Below are 22,778 nucleotides of genomic sequence, written 5' to 3' on the forward strand. Positions count from 1 at the left end.
TAAACCAGAAAAAAAGCAATAATGTGTTAAGTGTTACACTTGTGGCTTTTGAGATAAATGTACTCTAAAATCATTTAGGTATGCATTGAGCCTTTGCACGTACTAAACAGAGGGTAATCATAGAGAGAGTGCCCCATTGTCTTTCTAAAGTTCACATTACTTGGTGAATATAGTCATTTGCCCACCAGCATACATTCATGGGTACCTACAAACCTATTTGATTCAGATGTCAGGTAGACATTTGATATGAACAGATGTTTGAGACACAGAAATGAAAGACAACTTTCCTTTATGCAAACTGCTCAGAGTCCAGAGGAGTCAGACATGTAGACTGGCAATGACTACCTAGGCTAATGGGAGTAAAGAGGCAAATAAGATATAGAGAAAGAGAGAGAAAGGGATTTGGTATTCAGAAATGATACAGTTGCTTAGGTGGTGCCTCAGCTTGTTCTTAAAATACATATAAAACATAACTAAAACTAAGGTGGAGAAATGGAGTTCTAGTTCTATGTTTGTTAAGCAAACTTCAAGAGGGATCATGGAGTGTTTGGTGAACCCCAAAAGGTCTGGTTGGCCTTTAGAGTACAGGTATGCTCTACTCTATACTCCTTGTTGTATAGGCCATGTTGTATGGCCATGTCCTATTGTGCAGGACAGACTACATCTTGGGGAGTCTTGTATACTAGGCTAAATTTGGATTTTATTATTCATGCTAACCAACATGTATGATGGTAGCATAATCAAATCTGTAGTTTATAAAAAGCATTCTTTCCGTAGGAGAATGGAGGACAGAATGAAAAAAGTGGGAGTTAGTGACAAAAGCAACAAAGATTATTCAAAAACTACTGCCAGACTTCTTCTTCTGACTATGACAGAATAACAGAGACTGGTATTACACCCTCAAACAACACAATTAAACAGGAAAAAGATCCATAAGAATATGGAACAACAATTTTCATACATGCATTAACAGGTAGTGTAGGACAGTGATTCTTGGGAGAGGGATGATAAGTGGAAACCAGGAGTTGGACAAAAGAAGAATAATGCTAACAGCAAATTTAGGAAAATAAAAAATAATTATTATTTAAGAAAATAAACTGGATTTTAGGGTTTTTAACATAAAGTACAATGTATGAAACAATATCATAAAACTTGGGAAAAGAGAAGTATATTATTGTGAGTTTCTTAAACTACATGAAAAGTAGCTAATATTGTCTGAAGATACATTGTAAAATACTTCAATTAAAAGGCTTCTATTGCCTGATAAAGCCTAAACTATTTTCTATATTACCCTTTTCAAGAAAAAAATGTTGCTGAGTCCTGCTGTAAACCCTAAAGTAACAACCAAAATTTGGGAGAAGGGATAAGGCAATATAAAAGATAAAATGAAGTCATAATACATATCCAATTAATGCAGATGAAGGTAGAAATAGAAAGAAAAGGGAAAGAAGAACTGATAAAATAAATTGAAAAGTATTTAAATTCTGAAAAAATGTAAGAAAAATAAAATTTTTAAATAGAAATCAAAAGAGAAAAACTCAATGAAGCCAGTAACTTAAGGTCTGAGATGATAAACACCAGACAGATTAATTAGTTGAATAAAAAAGCTATATATATTAAGATTGAGAATATCGCTTTTAATCCCCATGAAAATTAGGATAATTAAAAGAGAATATTATGAATATCACTTAGCCAATAATTTTGACAAAGACAAAATATTTGAAAGAAACAAATTAAAAAGTCTCACTCAAAAAAAAAAAAGATCGTGCTCGCTTCGGCAGCACATATACTAAAATTGGAACGATACAGAGAAGATTAGCATGGCCCCTGCGCAAGGATGACACGCAAATTCGTGAAGCATTCCATATTAAAAAAAAAAAAAAAAAAAAAAAAAAAAAAAGATCATTCTGTTGAATTTGTAGTAAAAAGTCTTCAACAAAGCAAACTTTATCCTGAAAAGGAAATTTGAGTAGAGAGAGAACATAAAAACAGAACCTAAATTTAAAGAATGTATAATTAAATAAAAATAAATAAATGCAATGTGTCTAATGATCAAGAATTTAATATAGAATTGGGGTAATCAAAACTAAGAACAGAGTTAAGAAGATGTAAAAGTTTCAAACCTAAAACTTGAAAATTTAGTGAGAATCATTCACAAATCCCAAACAAGTTGTAGACATGATCCAAAAATACAAGAAATGACATATTTAAGCTGGTTTATTTAGGCAAGTTCAATGAAAGATTTATTTTTGTAAATCTGAATTGGAGTTAGAGATAAAATCAAAGAGTAAGTCAATGATCCTGGCTAGTCAGTGATAAGCAGTTGACCTCATCCCAGGTCTCAAAAAGCAAGGGTAGAAGCAGTTAATATAAGGAGATTTGTATAAAAAGAATCCCTATGTATGCAGAAGGGTCATTGAATATAGCCCAAGGCAAAATAAAAGTGTCTGTTGATCTAAGATATGCCACTGCCTCTTCACCTAATTGTATTATTTAAATTTCAATCTCATGTTCCTTCTTTGACTATGGCTTTCAAAATTTACTTTACCAGCATCCTGATGTCCTATAGAGGGGCTCAGTTCTCGTTCCACACATTGTGTCTGTGACTCTCCCACAGTACTGTGCATATCTTTCCTTCACATAGGGTGTTATTTGTAGCAAAGCCCTATTTAACCTCTGTCAGACTTAAGATGCAGTAAGGTTACACTTCATAACAACAACTACAACATACATTATCGGACAGGTGGTTTGTATTCCAAGTACATTCTACTACTCATTTTATTTTTCACAACAATCCTATTATTAGGTCCATGATTCAGAGGAGGCAACTCAGCTGTGGAAAGGAGGTTGAGCAGTAGTCCAGGACTGCAGTTAAAAAGTCGTACATATAGCCAAGATTTGTACTCAGGCAGTCCGGCTTCAGAGTTGGAGGATTAAAGTCAACAGTATGCTTACTATCTCCATATTTTTTTGGGAAGTTTCTTCAGGTTTTGAAATACATACACTGATATTTTTCCATTGTTGATTTTTGTGAGTGAGAAAAAATTTTTGCTCATTTTCTGTAACAAAATAACAGTGAGATAATAGATACTGCCCATGTGCTATTTTTCACCTAACATCTCAAAGAGTTCTATAAATATGATTTTATTAGCTGTCTTATCATCTCTTTATCACACAATCTGTCACTGAAGTAGGCAGATAATTAAAACCAGATGAATTAAATGACTTCTCCAAGGTTAAGACCCAAATTTAGAAGAAAATGGAGAAAAAAATAAAGTTCAATAAATGTCTACATCCTTGCCACTGTTACTAAATATCAGCCATAATTATTTCTAAGATACTGTTCTTGTCATTAAGTTTCTGAATGGAGAGTTGGATTCTGGGTCAGCCTGTACTTCCTTCCTATTGCAGTAATACAAACAACCCTTTTATTTGCACGATGCTTTATAATTTTTTCTCATACATTGCTTATATGTAATTTCACATCAGTATTTTGACTCTCAGTTTACAAGTTGGGGGACTGTGGCTAATAATAATGAGAACTGCAATTCAGAGAACATTAACTATAGGCTTGATATTTTGTATATTTTATCTATTTAACAAGCAAAATCCATGCCATCTAGACTAGTGTTATTTGCATTTTACAGTTAAGTAATTGTCACTCAAAGAAGTTAAGGAGGCTATCAAGGACCACACTTCCAATAAGTGGCAAAGCTGGACTTTTTAACTCTGCTTGTCTAATTCTAAAACTATGCATAGAATCACACAGATTTAGTAAGTGGTAAAAATCACCCATATCTAGTAAGTGGTAAAACCCAACACAAATTCAGGCCTTGAGTGGAAGAGTGTAAATATAGCTAATCTGGGTCTAGATAGGATCTCCATTGCTACCACTGCCCCAACTGTTGGCAACAGCACCATTATCAGCAGTACTTTTTGAGAATGTGTTATATGCTTGGCGCTGTGGTAAGAATTCTGCACAAACTAACTCATTTAATCTTTATTACAACCCTGTGACGTAAGTGCTCTTATGATTCTTATTTTATTAATAATAAAGCCAGCTAATTCAAAGCAACATGGCTACTAAGCGATATCTCCTGCACTGAATCACTTTTGTTGACTATATTCAAATCCCAAAACCAAAAACCAGCTAATTCCCCTTCCTCCATCTTATTAAAAGTACTTAAATTACCTGATTCTGTCTGAACAGTAAATTTTGAAAAGAAACAGCAGTCAATGACATTCAAAAGCTGCTAGCTTTCAGAACCAGACAGGCTATAGTATCGTATGTATGAACACAATCTCGCAGGATGCCATCATCTGAGAAGGTCATTCTGAGATGATGATGAAATAAGATGAAGACAAAATAAAACAAAGCAAAAAACAAGTCCACTTCATGATATTGTCTGAACAATGACAGAAAAGAAGATTCCTGCAAACATATCCTCCCCTACCCAATGTGTGTGATGAATACAAAGTTACCAATCACAACTTTAGCCTAATTCTATTCTTTCTTCCTGCTAAGTAAAATGCATTGAGATTCTGATTTAGGGAATTGCTCCAATCCAGAGCAAAGCATCACTTTCTTGAACTCTCCCCAAAACTACCTAATAGAAGCTCAATCCTATAATACATTTTCCCCATAATAAAACAATCTTATTGAGATGCCCCCTGGTATTCCATGATGTGCATTTCTCCTAGATGCCAGAAGTAATAAACCCAAATATGTTCAATTACAGGTATATTTCTGGTGGTCTTTCATTGAAGGGCATTGACTATCTGAACCTAATTTTTTAGCTACTTTCTATTCTATGTATAGTAAAACTTTCATAATCTTTTGGAAATAAACATATCAAACTGAAGTTTCTGAAAACAAGTTACAAAAAGCACTGTGAACTTTTAAAAATAGAATTCGGAAACATAGAGTAACAAGGAGCCTAAATTATGTAGTTTTACTTTTAGGTCTTTATATTATGCTCAGTTCATGCTCAAATAAAGAAAAATGTGAAGAAATTCTGGGTCCCACAAGGGCATAAATGCTACATCTTATTAATCCTTGTTTTCTCCCCATTAACAAATACATTTCCTATTATAAACCTGGTGTTTAAATTTAACTTAAAAATTGATACAGAGAAATTATGGAATTATAATGTGCAGTAAATTGGAATTCCTTGTCTGTGTCAGAATTTCAGCTTCTGGATCAAATATCTTGGTAGCTTTAGGGATATTGCTTTGCCTCAGTGTACTTGTTTTCCACCCATTATAATACCTTTACTCTCCCTGCATACTTCAAAAGTATCAGAGTGCTAATCAAGACATATTGGAACAAAAAAATCTATGTAATCAGTTTCTTTCAAAGGTGCATTACCTATTTTAATCTGATTGCTTTTTCAGTGAATAGCTGAGGTCTAGCATAAACCTTGGTTGTTGTTTAGTGGGTAAGCTGATTGCCTTTGACAGCATAGAAAGACAGTATAATGAATTACAATTAAAAACAGAATATCAAATGGACAAAAAGTGACAATAAATACTTTCTTATTTGGGAGTTGAAGTGCTGAAGTATCCCTATGATAAATCCAACAAGGCAATAAATGGAAAAATACATATCTCAATATTTGCAGTCTAGAATGCAGCTCAAAAGCACAGCAGCTAAACTTCAGGGCAACACAAAGTATGGGAATGAAACTTTGGGACTTATTTCAAGTGGATGAAACTAAGGTCTGTCACGGAACAAACTCACACCTACTTGCTACTACTACTATTTTCAAAAGGAGTACAATGAAGGCAGGGCAGACTGATGAAAAACATTAAGTCTCTGCTACATATAATCAAGAATCTATGATGTTACAAATTGATACATACATCACACATCTTATATATCTACGAATAGTATCTGAATTATATATATTAATCTATATTGATATTTTATTCACATGTAGATATTTGATTGTTATATGTTTTATATATATACACACACACATTATGTAAAAGTGTGTGTCTTTTACACACTTGTTATATTTGATTGTTATATGTTTTTATATATATATATATACACACACACACACTTTTAAACAATGTGTGTGTCTATAACATTAACTCATGTTTTCCTTACAAAGACAATACTCGTTCAGTATTTGATGGGTGATTCTTGGCTTGTTTTACTTTATTTCAGTATCATGTATAGATGCAAGTGTGGAAGATCTGATTTGATGAAACATATGACTTTGTCAATGTCACTGAAACCTCTTAGGATTTTTGGTCTGAGCCTTTGGAGTACTTGCACAATCAACAATTACATGTATGCTTTTATTTGTGGGTTTCATAAAAGAATAACAGAAAACCCAGAGGCAAGCACATGACTGCCCCAACCAATGAAGAAATGAAATAGCCTATGTCAATATTCTCTTTAGTGGAAGCTCAACAATGTATGTTTTTCTATAAGAAACTACATTTAAATAAAACCAAGATAGCACATTAAAAATAAAAGTGAAAAATGGGTAATGTGACTACCAGGAAATTGGTAAGATAGTACTTCAAAATTTTGCATTGCAAAAATGTAGATTTGAACCTTAGATAAGTTAGAGAGTACCTTGATTGCATGGTCTGGTTACTAATAGCAGTTATAGCTCCCACATCTGACACACATCATATTTGATAAATATTAGTCTAATTAAAAATTGTCAAGAGATTAGTTTTGATCTCTAAATGTTTACTTGGGTTAGATAGGGCTGTATCTTAAATCATGTGTACAAAGTAAGTTTAAGATGCCAATTTATTGCTAGGGACAATGTGATTACAGAAAAAAAAAGGAAGAACAATTTTAAGGGACTGTACAGGAAATCAAGACATTAAATGGAATCTTCTCCCACCATTATTGACCTTGAGCCAGTTCCTGGATCTCAATTTTTTCTCTTTTCTTTTAATGTTGATCTGAGTTCACGTCGTCTCAGATACCCACTAGCATATTCTCTCTGGCAACTTATGTGACATTCCTGAGCCTCATTTGCTTTTACCTGTAAAATTGAGATAAATATTGCTACCCCACAGAAAGTAGTGGTAAAGACTAAGTTAGAACTTGTATGTGAAAAGTATTATGTAACCAATAAAATATTATATGGAAATCTGTGTTTCTTGTTAGATAATATAATCAAATGTTTCCTCTTTGGGGAGGTTTTCTTTGACTTTGAGGCTTTCTGAAGACTCTGTATACTCTCACATTACCCTCTGCTTACCCCTGCTGAGGGAGATAGGAAGTACACATTTGGAATCTGTTAGACTAGATCCTAAAGAACAATAACACAGGGCATAACATTCCTGGAGACTAAAAGTCCCATGTGTTATATATAATCACAGAATTCTGTTATAGTAACTCAAGCTCTGTTTCTTCACCTTTACAATCACTTTGTGTTTATTTTATGCTGAATATACATTTTTAAAGCATAAATATCTACATGTTTAAGTATAACATGGAAGAGAATAATAGAAAGAGAAGAGACATGCATTGTAAAGATAAGTAGGGTCCTCAGCCCAGGACCTTTAAACTAATAAGGAGAATTTTTGTTTACATAAATTATTGTGGGGCATGTATTTAAGAAAAAACACCATCGGGAAAGGAGTTCAGTTTATAGACAAGTGATAATGAATTATTATATTAGGATTCTGACAAGGATGGGGATGGGACTGGGAAGTTGGATTAAACAAATATATATAAGAGAAAATCAACAGGTCTTGGTAATATGAGAAGAGAGGAAGAAGTAGAAATAAGGGATGAATGACTCTCGGGTTTAAAAATCAGAATGTCTTAGGAGTTGGGATTCCAAGAAATACAGAAAGATGATCAGAGAGAGAACAGAAAATACTGATTTGAGTTCAAGCTCTATCTTAGCTATCTACTAGTTTTATGTCCGCAGGCAACTAATATAATATTATTGAGCTACAATGTGATCCAGTTTGCCCTGTAGATACTAAAAATAATCCTAGCAAAGGGACACATATCTAGGAGTTATTTCATAATGGTAGAGGTCAAAACCATAAAAATGATAATAAGCTCACTTTGGTTTTAAAAAAAATCAAAGACTGAACCTCAGGGAAAACAACTTTAAAAGAGAAGAGAAGAAAGGAAATCCAGGAAGAAAACCAAAGCTGAACTGCAAGAGAGAGTCCAGTCAACTGTTTGTTCCTATCAAAGTTTACCCTGGTTGGGACCCAGTGTGAATTGCTCTATGCTAAGTGTGCCTGCCATTTGCACTGCTGGATCTTTAAAAATTATATATCGACTCTCCGAAAGCCATGAAATCAACTTCTGTATTTGAATTCTCCTGTGACAAAAAAAAGAGGATGTTTTGGCGAATGAAGGCCTGTAATTACCCAAGAAGAAAAGATATCTGGGCTTGGCCAGTGGCTCATGCCTGTAATCCCAGCACTTTGCAAGGCCAAGATGGGTGGATCACCTGAGGACAAGAATTCAAGACTAGCCTAGTTAACATGGTGAAACCCAGTCTCTACTAAAAATACAAAAATTAGCTGGACATGGTTGTGGACACCTGCAATTCCAGCTACTCGGGAGGATGAGGCACGAGAATCGCTTGAACCCAGGAGATGGAGGTTGCAGTGAGCCGATTTTGCACCACTGCATTCCAACCTGGGCAACACAGTGAGACTCTGTCTCAAAAATATATGTATATACATCTATTAAGAGGTTGAGACATAACAGAATTCAAGATGTAGTTCTTAAATGCTACATGTGTTACCAAAACTGTAAGGTTTATTTCTCAAGATATACTTTACTGATATATCTCTCTCTTCTAAGATAGATAACTTCTTTTCCACTTAAAGAAAATGAACAGGTCAATTAAACTTGAAATTATGTTTGTATATAAAATACATATACATATATTGGACTGATTTCACTTGAATATGCCCAAACAAAGATTATTTTGATTTTTTTCTAAATGGTAAGGATGATAAAGATTTTTTTACTTTACACTGATATGTCTAGAAGACAGTAATGAAATTTGAGTTGGGGCAAAGAGACTGAGGCAGGAGAATCGCTTGAACCTGGGAGGCAGAGGTTGCAGTGAGCCAAGATTGCGTCACTGCACTCCAGCCTGGGTGACAGAGCAAGACTACGTCTCCAAAAAATAAAAATAAAATAAAATTTTTAAAAAACCCTCTTTTTATTTAAAACAACACATGGGCTTTATGCAAAACAATACAAGGCAAGTAGAAAATTTTACCATACTCAAAAAGCTTTGCCAATGAAAAAGAGTTAAGGTCTGTAAAATGTTTGAAGAGTTTTATTCTGAGCCCAATGTGAAGACCATGACCTGTGACACAGCCCAAGGAGGTCCTGAGAACATGTGCCTAAGGTGGTTGCATTACAGCTTGATTTTATACATTTTAGAGGGACAGAAGTTTTAGGCAAATGTCAATCAATACATGCAAGGTGTACATTGGTTCTGTCTGGAAAGGCAGGACAACTCAAAGGACAGGGCCCCGTATAGGTCACAGGTTGATTCAAAGATTTTGCAACTGCACAAGTTCTCCTTGCCCACTGTCTTGATAGAGCTGATTTATCAAGACAGGGAATTGCAGTAGAGAAAGAGTTTAATTCACATGGAGCCTGCTGTACAAGAGACCAGAAATTTATGATTACTCAAATCAATCACCCCAAAAATTCAGGGATCAGGGTTGTATTAGTGTGTTTTGACATTGCCATAAAGAAATACCTGAGAATGGGTAATTTATTTCTTAAAAAAAGGTTTAATTGGATCATGGTTCTGTAGGCTGAACAGGAAGCATAACAGCATCATCTTTTGGGGAGTTCTCGAGGAACTTACAATCATGGCAGAAGGCAAAGCGGGACTGAGGCATCTTACATGTTGGGAGCAAGAGCAAGAGGGAGAGGGGGGAGGTGCCACATACTGTGAAATGAACAGATCTCACAACAATCCATCATTAAGAGAACAGCACCAGTGGGGAAATCAGCCCCCATGATTCAATCACCTCCTGCCATGCCACACCTTCAGCATTGGGAATCACAATTCAACATGAGATTTGGGTAGGGACACGGATCTAAACCATATCAGGGATTTTTAGAGATAATTTGGCAGATAGAGGCCTGGGGAATGGTGAGTGTTGATTGCTCAGGTTGGCAATAAAATCATAGGGAGTTAAAACAATAGTGATGTTATCCCTAGGAGCAACTGGGGAGGTTTAGAACCCTGCAGTCTCCAGCTGCATGACTCCTAAACCATAATCTATAATCTTGTGGCTAATTTGTTCATCCTGCAAAGACAATCTAAACTTCAGGCAAAAAGGGGTTTTGTTTTGGGAAAGGGCTGTTATCAACTTTGTTTTAAAGTTAAACTATAAACTAAGTTTCTGCCAAAGTTAGTTCAGCCTATGCCCAAGAATGAACAAGGATAGACCGGAGGTTGAAGCAAGGTGGAGTCAGTTAGGTCATATCTCTTTCATTGTAATATCAATTCTCAGTTATGTTTTTGTAAAGTTGGTTTCAATTTTCTGAGTGGCAATTGGTTGAAAGAGTTAAGTTATTATCCAAAGACATGGAATAAATAGAAAGGAGTGTCTGGGTTAAAATAAGGGGTCGTTATGCAGATGAAGCTTCCAGGTAGCAGGCTTCAGAGAGAATATATGGAAAATTTCTCTATTCAGACCTAAAAAGGTGCCAGACCATTAGCTAATCTCTCCTGGATCAGGAAAAGACTTGAAAAGAAAAGAGAATTCTCTACAGAATGCATATTTTCTTCACAAGACAGTTTTGCAGGACAATTTCAAAAGGTGTCAAAGAAACATATTTGCAGGTAAACACTTCAATTTCTTTCCAGAACTGCTGTCTGTCTTATGATGGTATATGACAATTAGGCTACAGTTTGGTGCTTATTCCTAAAAAGAGTTTGTCTGTCACTTGTAAGATGTCTGTTTTGATGTGAATGATGGTCAGTTAAACCTGAATTACAGAGAAGAGAGTATAATGAGGCATATCCTTCCCATCATGGCCAGAACTAGTTTTTCAGGTTTACACTGGAATCCCTTCAGCCAAGAGGAGGGATCCATTTAATTAGTTGGGAGCCTTACAATTTTATTTTTGATTTACAGCAAGTGGCACAATGCATTAATGATAGATGTTAAGACTTGTTCTCTTACCAATGGGCTGCTATTTTTATATACACTACTGCTTCAATTCAGATAACTCACTTTCCTATATTCCAATAAAAATAAGAAACTTAAAATAGTAACATAATAGTTGATTTACAAATGATATTCATAAAGGGTTTGTTGAAAACAATATAGGCCAAGCAGAAAAAAATAGAATGTATATTATTTAAATATATAGTAAAGGTTATAGTATATGTTTATACTCATTCAAATTCTACATTTTTTTATTTGGCATAATAATTAAGCACTTAAATTGAAATAAAAAGAAGTTGAACCAAATAAAAAATTGTTGACTAAATGTAGTAGGATTAAAAATGCAGCATGAGCATTGTTTCAATGAATTTTTTTTTATTACACATTAAATTCTGGGATACATGTGTAGAACATGCAGGTTTGTTACATGGGTATACATGTGCCATGGTGGTTTGCTGCACCCATAAACCTGTCATCTACATTAGGTATTTCTCCTAATGCTATCCCTCTCCTTGCCTCCTGCCCCCCCGACCAGCCCCAGTGTGTGACGTTCCCCTCCCTGTGCCCATATGTTCTCATTGTTCAACTCCCATTTTTGAGTGAGAACATGCGGTGTTTGGTTTTCTGTTCCTGTGTTAGTTTGCTAGGAATAGTGGTTTCCAGCTTCATCCATGTCCCTGCAAAGGACATGAACTCATTCTTTTTTATGGCTCCATAGTATTCCATGTTGTATATGTGCCACATTTTCTTTATCCAGCCTAACATTAATGGGCATTTGGGTTGGTTCCAAGTCTTTGCTATCGTGAATAGTGCTGCAATTGTGAATACATGTGCATGTGTATTTATAGTAGAATGCTTTATCATCCTTTAGGTATATACACAGTCAAGGGATTACTGGGTCAAATGGTATTTCAAGTGCTAGATACTGAGGAATTGCCACAAGGTCTTCCACAATGGTTGAACTAATTCACACTCCCACCAACAGTGTAAAAGCATTCCTATTTCTTCACATCCTCATCAGCATCCATCATTTCTTGACTTTTTAATAATTGTCATTCTCACATAAAGGGTTTACAACATGTTTGGCAAGTGTGGATACTCAATGAATGTCAACTATTCTTTTCAACTGGAAGCTACATTTCATCATACTTAAAAAGAACTCAATTAATATTTTTATTAAGTTATACAGCAAAAAAGGAAAGATTCCTTGGCCTACTTTGCCACCTTTCAGAATAATTGTAAAACATCTAGGAAAAATAGCTGTTTTGCTTATCACAGATAGATACTATAAAATTCCTTCAAGCCATGTCTTCCAATATTTTATTACACATCTAACAGACTCAAAATGACAACTCACTTTGTGATTCCTGATGTTCTAACTAAAATCTTTCTTAATTTTTAGGACTTATTTTTCTTTCTTTTCTGTTGTACTTTTTTTTTCCCCACTTTATCTTTCTTTTGCTCCCTGATTTTAGACTTGTAAAACAAACTCTCTGACCAAGATGACCTTAACAATTCTCTCATGACTAAATTATAGATGAGCTCATTCTTGATTCTAGGCCCTGACATCCCTTTTCTTAGAGAATTTTCTTTATATAACTTGTAATTGTGAATTCTCTCTGCTCACTTGAGATGAAAATTGTTTTTTGTTTGTTTGTTTGTTTATTTTGAGATGGAATCTTGCTCTGTGCCAGGCTGGAGTGCAATGGCACAATCTTTGCTCACTGCCACCTCTGCCTCCCAGGTTCAAGTGATTCTCCTGCCTCAGCCTCCCAAGTAGCTGGGACTATAGGTGTGTGGTGGCAAATTGTTTTAAAAGCCTCTTGCCAATTTTACAACCCAGGAATCTCTTTCTTAAGGACATGAGGGACATCTCTTAGATGTGTAATCACTACAAAAGATAGTGACCCTATCAAGTTGGGACTATAGGTGTGTGGTGGCAAATTGTTTTAAAAGCCTCTTGCCAATTTTACAACCCAGGAATCTCTTTCTTAAGGACATGAGGGACATCTCTTAGATGTGTAATCACTACAAAAGATAGCGACCCTATCTCCCAGTCTTCCTAGGAGATTAAGAGCTTATCTTCCATGGGCATCAGGTATCAAACACAGATGGCTTAATCACAGAGAGAGAAATATTTGCACACAGGAATTGACTCAATATGCTTCACAAATTCCATTGATCAACCTCCCTAATATCTTCCAGTACTTTTCCAGTAGCTTACCACAGTGCTTAACTCTCCATCCCCTTGTAGGAGATGAGAGAAACCAAAGCATTTTCTCTACTCACACTCGATACACCACCACAACACAAAACACTTCACTTTTGGTGACTGAAATGTGAGCTCTTCCTCACACAACAGGCAATTATCCAGTGGATGCCAACTGGCTATCCTACAATTGAATTTACTTCTGATGCTATCTACCTGGAATTAGACTCAGGTTCCACAGGTTAAGGACTCAGTCCTAAAAGACTGCTCCCTACTTCAGAGGCCAATTACAAGACCCAGGCTGTGAACTATACTTTTGCTCAACCAGCTATTAATTGGGGTTCTCATGACCCACTCTTCAGGTTGTGTTAATTTGCTAGGGTGGTTCACAGAACTCAGGAAAATGGCTTAATTAAATTTTCTGTTTCATTATATTAATAAAGGATATTACAAAGAATACAGATGAACAGCCACATAGAAGGGATGTATAGGACAAAGTATGTGGGAAGTGGGACGAAGCTTTCATGTCCTCTCTGAGTATTCCTTCTTCCAGAGACCACCATATGTTCAGCAATCTGGAAGCTCTCTGATGCTGTCCTTTTGGATGTTTATAGAGGCTTTATTACACAGGAATGATGATAACACCAACTGATCATTGGTGACCAACTCAATGTTGAGCCCATCTCCCTTGCTAAAGGTCAGGCTGTGGGAGTGAAAGTGCCAACCTTCTAATTACATAGTTGATTTTCCTGACAACCTGTTTCCATCCAGGAGCCCACTATCAAGCATGTTTTTAGAACAAAAGATGCTCAAATAACCCAGGAAATTTCAAGAGATTTAGGAGTTCTATGACACTCTCTCCTATCATTCAAGATGTTACAAATGTCTCAGAAGTTCTATGTTGGGAACTATGGCCAAAAGACCAAATATTAAAACAAAAGGTTAGGCTGGGCACGGTGGCTCACGCCTGTAATCCCAGCACTTTGGAAGGCCGAGGCGGGCGGATCACGAGATCAAGAGATCGAGGCCATCCTGGACAACATGGTGAAACCCCGTCTCTACTAAAAAATACAAAAATTAGCTGGGCTTGGTGGTGTGCACCTGTAGTCCCAGCTACTAGGGAGGCTGAGGCAGGAGAGTTGCTTGAACCCGGGAGGTGGAGATTGCAGTGAGCCGAGATTGCGTCATTGCACTCCAGCCTGGAGCCTGGCAACAGAGCAAGACTCTGTCTCAAAAAATAAATAAATAAATAAAGGTTCCCCTAATTACCCTTATCCAGAAAGGTTTTAGGAACACTCTCAGAAACTGGGAGCCGAGACCAAATATATATTTCTTATATCAAATCCCACCCCCCATCCTCAATTCACCCTTTGTTTGAGCACAGAGTTCCGGCCTCTCATCCCTATTACAGTGGTCTTGCATAGTCTTTCTTTCCTGTCTAACTTTGGTGAAATATTTGCTTTGGCAACTCACTTGACTGTTGAGGAAAAAACATTGCATTACTAATCACATCACTTCACAGTGTTTTTGCCAAGTCAAAGAACTTAAAATATTTCTGTCTTTTCCTCAAATGGATTCTATCTTCATCACATATTCTCAAATATGGATTTATTCTCAAATAAATATGCATTTATTTCTCAGTGTTAGCTTATCCTTTAAAATACAGGTTACTGAGGCAGGATCCAGGGTCCTTATGAGGAATTGTTCAGTGCACAATGAAAAGAAAGGCTGACTTACAAATTGCTGGGTATTCAAATTTAACATTTTATTGTAATTAGCTTGCTTACTGTGGACTACTTTATTCATTTCTTATTTATTTCTCTTTTAAAAAATTTCTTTAGCCAGGTCTTTCTTATTTTGTATTTGTACTGTTTCTAACTCTGTTATTTGGCTCTGTAATATGGGGAAATTGTTTTGGATTTTAAATTGTGAACTCAATTCATCCCTTTGTCAGGCAAGTTTGGCTTGATCTTGATTCCTTCAATCAAGTTATCAACAAGGATTTAGGAAAAAACCTGCTTCAAGATGGATTACTCCTATGATATATTTTGCCAGATATACCAATTATCATTTTTGTCTCCTTTATGCCTGATGCTTTATAGAGATTGTCCTATTTAATTTTCACAAGGATGTTGAGAAGTGAATACTATTATCCCCATTATTCAGAAGAGAAAAATGAGGCACAGGAATAGGCTTGTCTTAAGTACGAGAGCCAGATAAGGCTTATTTTCTGCAACAGGCCATGCTTCTAATCAACCTGAGACTGAACACTCTCCTTCTTTATTCCTCTACTTTATTCCCTTCTCTTTCTTCTCGCTTCTCAGTCTGTTTCTTTTTTCTTTTTCTTACATGATGTTGGAGACTGGGAAGAAAACAAGGAATTGGGCAGAGATCCTCATTTCAATGAATTCACATGCTCATCCTTTATTTAATCATGGCGCTATGTATGCATTTAATATTCATTAAATATTTAGCCAAAATGACACATAAAAGACATAAACCTATACATAACCTAAGGAGAGGATCAATTTCCCCATTCTATTTTTCTAGCTACAATAAAAATGCCCTCGATACTTTTTTTATCAAATACATGCATTTTAAAGCTCTAACAGCAGCCCTCATTTAGGACTGCTTTATTGTTACCTGATATCTGTATTATGTATTATAAATATTATAAGGACATATTTTAGATTTTAAGCAAGGAATGGCAGACTGCAGAATTTTTAGAGGGCTTTGATGAGAAGAACCTGCATTTCAACAATTTATGCCTGGTGGGCAATTTTAAAAATTAGTTTTTGAATATAATTGACAGCAGGAAAATTAAAACTAATTAAAAGTTTACACCTGACAACAAGTCAACTAAAAAAATCAAGAAAAGTATATCATTTTCTAATGAATCATAGAGAATAAACTTGAGTGAATGTAAAAAAAATGTCATGGGTGAAAGAGAAGAAGAATGTGATAAATTGAGCTAATGGAGCAGTTAATTTAGTTATTTGCACCTAGGGATTTTTTTTGAAGTCTTCAGTATTAGCATTCTAATGAACTTTGCATTTTGAAGTTTCATGATATCTCCGAAATGTAAATGAAATGAATATAATTATGTAAAATAAATTTACTTATATTCTAATTCAGAGGAAATTAATGTCTCTGTTGAGGAAAAATCTAAAAACAATACATAAATAAATAATACATAATCTTAAAAAAGAACTAGGATTTCATGCCTCATGTTTATATTTCCTCAGACAGATGAATTTTGCTTAAAAGAGCCTTTTTAATTGTAGCAGATTGGCCAGAGTAATTGCTTTTAAGTCATTGTTTATCTGAAACAATCCAGCTCTGTAAATTAGCATCACTTCTGGCTTTTTAGAGCTTTATAAAAATTAACCAATCTAACTATATCCATTTATAAGGTATGCAATATCTGATTGTATCCTTTCTTAAAATTGTGGCTTCATTAAAGCTTTCATACATCCATATTTAAAAGAAATGTTTCCCTCTACATTTTGAGGTAAATAGGATTGTTTCAAGAGAGATTTTTAAAGGGCATAGATTCAGAGCAACTTTCCAAAAGTGTGTCTTATAATATCTTTTCTGTGTGCATGTGTGTGTGTTTCTTTTTTTTTTGTTTTTGTCTTTTTTCGAGATGGAGTCTCACTCTGTTGCCCAAGCTGGAATACAATGGCAGAATCTCAGCTCACTGGAAACTCCTCCTCTTGGGTCAACTGATTTTCCTGCCTCAGCCTCCCAAATAGCTTGGAATACAGGCACCTGCCACCATGTCCAGATAAGTTTTGTATTTTTAGTAGAGATGGGGTTTCACCTTGTTGATCAGGCTTGTCTCAAACTCCTAACCTCAGGTGACCCACTCACCTCAGCCTCCTAATGTGCTGGGATTACAGGCGTTAACCATTTTGCCTTGTCATGTCTTATAATTCCTATGATTGCAGATTAATCGCATTTACAAAGAGACACTTATTTATCTCTATCTTAAAATAAAGTAACATATTTAATTGTTAAAAATTTTTCTCAAATATAACATCAAAATTGGAGAAGGGAAGTCTTTTCTCTCAAATGGTACATAACTTCAATAATTACAGTCTTTGTCAAGCATCATATTGAACATTTTATACATATTTTCTTATTTAATCATTCCACCATTCTTATTAAGACAGTTAATTTTTTTACGCTTATTTTGTGAATTAATAAAAAGGAATGTTCACAATGAAGATAGTCTCTACTAATGATAACATAATTAGCTTATCAGTAATTACATTTCCCTGCAAATAACAAATCTGGAAACAGTGGCTAAGGTGAAAAGAAGTTTTTTGTCTCGCCTAGAACTTAGAAAGTAGGAAGACTCGGGTGTTAATTCAATGATGCCATCAGAATTCTGAAATTTTATATTTTATAGGTTCAGTAATCTTTATCATGTGCTCTTTGGTTTTTAATGGAAAGACACATGTTCCAATTCTAGCGTCTAGTATTCTTTGCAGAGAAGAAGGAAAATAACAAATGTAAAAATATTTTAGCTAGTCTTCTCCTCCATTTTAAAAAAGAGATTCCCAGCAGTCACATGCAAAAACTCTCACCTCTCTCATTAAATCATATGCTCACCCTTATATGGAAAGGACACTGAGATGAGAAATGCAATTTACACAGTAAAATTGAGAACTTTGCTAACAAAATAACAATGCTGTAAGGAAGATATAAGATGTTAAGGGAACATCAGAGAGTAAGGAGAAAAGGGGAATCAGGAAGAAAGGAAGGAGAAAAGGTTTTTGGGGTGTGTGTGTGTGTGTGTGCGTGTTTGTGTGTCTGTGTGATTAATATAGAAATGTTAGCTCTAAATTTTGAAGGGACTGAGCTAGATCTTGAAGCCAAGTTTTTCTAATTCTAAACCTAAGGCTATTAGTTAGTAAATTAAAGAGTGTCACATGGATTACCTGGGATTTAGACACATTAAAGCTTAAATATATTATAAATAACAGTAAACACTGACTGTCTCATTGTGTAAATCTTACCCCCCAAAAATATAGTGGATTATAAAGAATACATGGAGTTCCTTTTATATGCTTTCTTAAAACTGTAAAAACTATGAAGCATTATATGATAACTGTTATAAATTGGCTCTTTCCCAAAATACAACAGATAAATATAGAAAGAAGAAAAATCATTGCTCTTTTTAAAGGAAAATGGCAATTTTAGAAAATCCACTGGGGCATTATTTTCACAGGAAAAAAAAGAAGTAGTTATGTCAATGAATATGATGAGCTCACAACCTATTTATTTTTTTTAAATCTCAAATTAGTATCTTGTTAATTTGTTAAATTAATAAATTTTATAATAGATTTATAAATGCAAAATTAACAGTCTATTCTATTTTCTATTTATTACACAAGTATTCAGAAAGCTTATATTCTTGTTCATGGAAGAGTGTTACATCCTAATAGATACAGATTCTAAAATCTGTTACATGTTCTTACTTGTTCTAATCACATATAAAATAAACAGATGTTGCCTACAAAGTAGATTGCAGTGACTTAATATAAGAGATTGGGTTCAGCTTTTGACACTGAGGCACCTCCTTTCCCTTCCTCCCCTCCTCTCTCTTCCCCTCTGCTGCAGCATGATTTTCTCAATCTGCAGACATTCACTATTTTTATGAACAGTTATCCTTTGGCCCCACAACCAAAGACAACTCATGGACTCCCTTGGCCCTTGTGTAACATTGCAAACCTTTGGCTTTGCAAATTGTACCCAGGTCACAAGGGGATTTTTTTTTTAAGCAGTGATATCCCTGTCTGGGTTAATTTTTAAGCTTGTAACCAGATTGTTAATTTTAAATGTATTTTACTTTGTTTAAGCTGCTGCTTCCTCAGTTTCATTGGATTGTGCTAGTTATTAGTGGCTCTTGGGTTCAAAGTAATAAAAAAATTCCAAAACTGAAAAAAAAGAAATATATCTCATTCCTCATAGTTATTTGCAGCATTTAGTATAGTTCCTGACATATAATACGAACATAAGAAATGGATGAATACATAAATAATTTATAAATGAATGCTTTAGTAATGTATACATTTTAAAATAAATTGGTAACAGATTATTTAAATAGATTGTTCAATATTTAACAGAAGCAAAGGGTAGCCTAGTTGATATAATATATCTACTTAATACAAGTTAAGCTTTCCTGAGTTCCCTATTATTTAATTATGTTTTAATTTATATAAATTTGTGTACTTAATTTGCTTACTCCTTCCCCTCTCTCTTTTTCTTTTGTTTATGTGAGGCCCATCCACTTAGTGAGAATGAATTTACTTTAGGTTTTATTATCTTCTGGTTCAGTTTAAGATTAGCATTGTTTAAACCCCTCCCATTTGCTTCAAAATTTATAGACCAGGCAATCAAAATCAAGACAGCTATCTCTCTGTTGTCTAGAATCCTGGAAAGATGCATTTAATTCTTCATTACCTGCTCTATCAAATAAATAAACCAAGTGTTTATGACAAATGTTCTTTTTTAAATGTGGGAGTGAAGTCCATTTGAGAACTGGTTATAATGTTAGCTAAAGCACTTTCTGCTAATTTAGGTAACAAAATCTCCATATTAATAAAATTGCAATTAAGCTTCTGAAATCTCACAGTTGGGAAAGTGTAATCCTTTTGTAAAATTAAAACAAAGACAAAAAAACAACAACAGTAATATGATAGGGTAAAAGTGATAAAACAGCTGATGAATTATACAACTCCTGGCATTGCTGGCAGACCTATAGCTTTTAATGAGTTTGCCTAATTTGACTTTCATATCAAATTCTATTTTATGCTATGTTTTTATTGAAGAGTGATTGTTAGCAAAATGCTGCATTTTGACAAACATATACTATAAAACTACCTATATAATAAAGATGTAGAGTAGTTCTAATATTTTCCTTATCACTTAGGGATGAGTCCTCTGACACAATATTCAAATTGGGTAACTTATTCTCAATAGTGGAGAAAAAAATGTATAAGAATAGGCTAGATAGAATTACACTGGGACAGGGGTTGAGAGGAAAGAACATCTGTGAAGGCTAACTATGTGTGTACATTCTTCAGATTTGACCTACTCTAGAAAGGGAAAATAATAATTGGCAGGAAGATTAACTATTTTCTTGAAAACTTCTGCAGCTAACTCCCAGCCATTCTCCTTCCTTGATAACTGGGCTTCCTTTGTTTCTGACATAATAAAGTCAATCTATGAACTGAACTAATTAAGAGGAAACTATGCTTAGACTTTTCAAACCAAGACAGGCCCATTACTAACATATTTCAAAATTGAAACAAATAATCAAATTAAAAGTAATTTATTAGCTAATTGCCACAAACAATCTTAATCTGTTTCTTTATTCTTCATTCTTCTCACAGACTTTGTTCTTACAATGTTCAGAGTGCCTATTGTAAGAGAGGCAGAATATCAAAGTATTTACAAGAGAGAACACTTAAGATTTCTTGGCACAAATCTTTGCTCTGATTTCTACAGTGTTACATTAGTAAAATTATTTAACATATGCATGCCATTGTTTTCTCATCTCTCAACTAGGGATAATAGGCACCTCTCATTGTAAATGATATAAAACATACTGCTTTTAAAGTAATACTTTATGCATAGAACTCCATATTAGTTCTTTGGTATTCTTGTTAAAGGGTCTTTGTTACAGGATGACTACTGATCATCCTTAAACATTATTCCTATTGCTGATGTAGCATACTATGTTGTTTAGCCTGTTAAGTAAACCAGGATCCATTTTTATCTCAGAGAAGTCTAGAGGGATCTGAACAATCATAAGAATAGAAAGTGAGTTTTTGGATGGCAGAATGTTAGGCAATATGTTTTTCTCTACTCCATAAGATTCAGCTCGCAATTGATTCAGAGAGATGCATGAAGATAAAATTAAATACATATACATATATGTATGTGTGTGTGTATAAATATATATATGCATATATATATGTATATATAATAACCTCTTCAGTTTCTAAGCACCATTAATATCAACCACTGGAATGGAAAGCAGCAGGGTGTGGAGAGGTTATATTTAAAAAGTGCATTGCAAGAGACAATCACATTTTTGTCTTAAAATTTCATTTTATGCTTTAATATTCCAAGTAATAGCTATTTGGCACCACGTATCAAACTTTTTGAATCCTAAATTTTAGAAAAAAGAATTCTGCTGTATTTCTTAACTTCAGCCTTGTTTAAAAAGAGCCTAACAAAGGCATTCTGATTCAATTACCTATGAATAAGTTACAAAGGAAAGCCAACATTCAGAAATTATTTTAGTCTTAAAAATGGAGGTCCTTAAAATATCAAAACACAATCCACAAAAAAAATCAGTGTTAAATTTTATTAAAATAAAAGTTTGTTTTGTGTGAGATATTTTTAAGAGAATCAGAAGACAAATCACAAACAAGGATAAAATAACTGCAAAATGCATTGTCTCATATATGACTTGTATCCAAAATTAAAAATAGCTATTAAAACTCAATAGTAAGAAAGCAGATACTCAAATTAAACTGCAAAAGATCTGCATAGACACTTTATAGACAAAGATGTATACATGAAAATAAGTACATGAGAAAATACTCAAGATCATGTCTTTATGAATTGCAAATTAAAACAAAACTGAAAAAACAATGCATACCAATTAGAATAGCTAAGCTGAAAAATCAACAATACCAACTGTTGGTAAGAATCTATAGCAACAGAAACTTTGCAGAGGTTTGTTTTATAATCCCATATATGATCCATATTCATATGTACTTTGTGGACATCGAATAAATATGTGCATCTTGCAGATGTTGGGTGGTATGCCATGTATGTTAAAAAAAAAGTCTCGATGGATTATTGCATTGTCCAGATTTTCCATGTTATTGCTGAATTTCTGTCTAGTAGTTCTATCAGTTGCTGACAGGGCAGTGCTGAATTCAATCTGTATAGTTATTAATTTTCCTTTTAATCCTTCAGCATTATCAATTTCTCTTTTCTATATTTTAGAGTTGCTTGTTGCATACCCATTTGGAATTGTATCTTCCTGGTGGATTGATCCTTTCATCATTACATGCATCCTGTTTTGTAAGTAATTTTCTTTGCTCTGAAATCTACTTTATTCTTTATTTGTTTATTTATCTACTTATTATTTTTAAGACAGAGTCTTGCTCTGTCACCCAAGCTGGAGTAGAGTGGCCTCATCTTAGTTCACTGCAAACTCTGCCTCCTGGTTCAAGCAATTCTTGCACTTCAGCCTCCTGAGTAGCTGAGATTACAGACATGAGCCACCATACCTGGCTAATTTTTGTACTTTTAGTAGAGACAGGGTTTTGCCATCCTGGCCAGGCGGGTCTCAATCTCCTGGCCTCAAGTGATCTGCCCACCTCGG

At 34.5% G+C, this 22,778-nt stretch overlaps 1 non-coding gene across 1 annotated transcript; it reads left to right on the forward strand.

The window, feature by feature from the left end:
- The first annotated feature begins 1,765 nt into the window (after nucleotides 1-1,765).
- Nucleotides 1,766-1,872, forward strand: LOC135270253 (U6 spliceosomal RNA). The gene has a single exon (XR_010338421.1). It is a non-coding gene; the product is annotated as a U6 spliceosomal RNA (small nuclear RNA).
- The last annotated feature ends 20,906 nt before the right edge of the window (nucleotides 1,873-22,778 follow it).

Source organism: Aotus nancymaae, unplaced genomic scaffold (genome assembly GCF_030222135.1).
Source record: "Aotus nancymaae isolate 86718 unplaced genomic scaffold, 86718_ANA_hifiasm-v0.15.2.pri h1tg000059l, whole genome shotgun sequence".
Lineage (NCBI taxonomy): Eukaryota > Metazoa > Chordata > Mammalia > Primates > Aotidae > Aotus > Aotus nancymaae.